We start from the raw sequence: 1211 nt of genomic DNA, 5'->3' as shown, positions 1-1211 counted from the left end.
TGCCATACCATGGTTGACCCTGCGCTCTGACCTCAGCTTCCTGACAAGTTGGAATATGGAGCAGAGGACAACATCAGGGTTCACTCCTGTCAGTCACCAGCAGCAATCTGAGGTCCAGGTTCACAGATTAGATTAGATTAAGTTTAAAGATTAGAAAAACGAAAATCTTTCTTCCTTATTCAGCTTTCAATTTTGCAACAGACACAGCTTCTTGTTTTAATTTCTAGACATAATGTAATCTCATTATAATTTCATGATTTGTTGTTCATAAAAGATTAATTCATTTTGAATGAATCTGTAATGTGACTCAGAATAACAAGTGGTCCCAAAGAGAGATTAGTTAATTTTCTACTGGATGTGCATGAGCAAAGCATCGCAAAATCTCCGTAGTTTAGGAACAGGAAAAAGAATGGAATAGTTTACATCTCGACTCTTCTAGTCCGAGTCGTTCGTTCTTTTATCACCTTACCCGCTCAATCACGCAACAATCCACCAATCAGTGTGGACCATGCGCTCTGTTTTGAACTGGTTTTGATTGGCGCTTGGTTGTATCTACTTACACTAGCATGCAGTTCAGCATCACTTCAACAGGAAGCAGAACATTTTGAGAGGAATAAATGATGGAAGAATCTCCTGACTATAACTTGCCACAACAACATGGTCTTATTTGCAAGAAAAGTTGAAGTAGTTGAAAAGAAGTCTTTGGGTTTTTGATCATTTGAATAGATCTCAATTAGTGTTTAACTCATTAATGTTACTTTTAGCACACCAATTTATTAATAGAATGATATTAGAGTCTTTTCACATAATTTGAGTTGATTAAGTAAGAGTCTTGTTACAAAAATGATAATAGGAACATTAGAGATATAATAAATCATAGGCTTTTGTACTTTTACTCAAGTGAAACTTTAAAGGGATCACTTTTACTCTCACTGGAGTCATATTTTACATTACTTCGTCCACCACTGGTCACTAAAATGATCCAAGATTCCCATGACTATTTCCCAGTGAGAGGAAACACTTGACTGTTTCAATCTCATTGAAATTCATGGCCTGTGCTCCAACCCACAAACTAGTTCCGCCTGCTCCTCACTAGCCAATCAGCATGCACTTCCTTATCCTTCTGAGCCAATCAACGCCGTCCACGAGGTTCAGACCGGAGGTGGAGCCCGAGTTTTTATGGTTGACATCATATCCATCCAATTATCACA

The sequence above is a fragment of the Silurus aristotelis genome (assembly GCF_946808225.1).
Source record: "Silurus aristotelis genome assembly, chromosome: 14".
Taxonomy (NCBI): Eukaryota; Metazoa; Chordata; class Actinopteri; order Siluriformes; family Siluridae; genus Silurus; species Silurus aristotelis.
Note: the sequence above shows the minus strand (reverse complement) of the source record.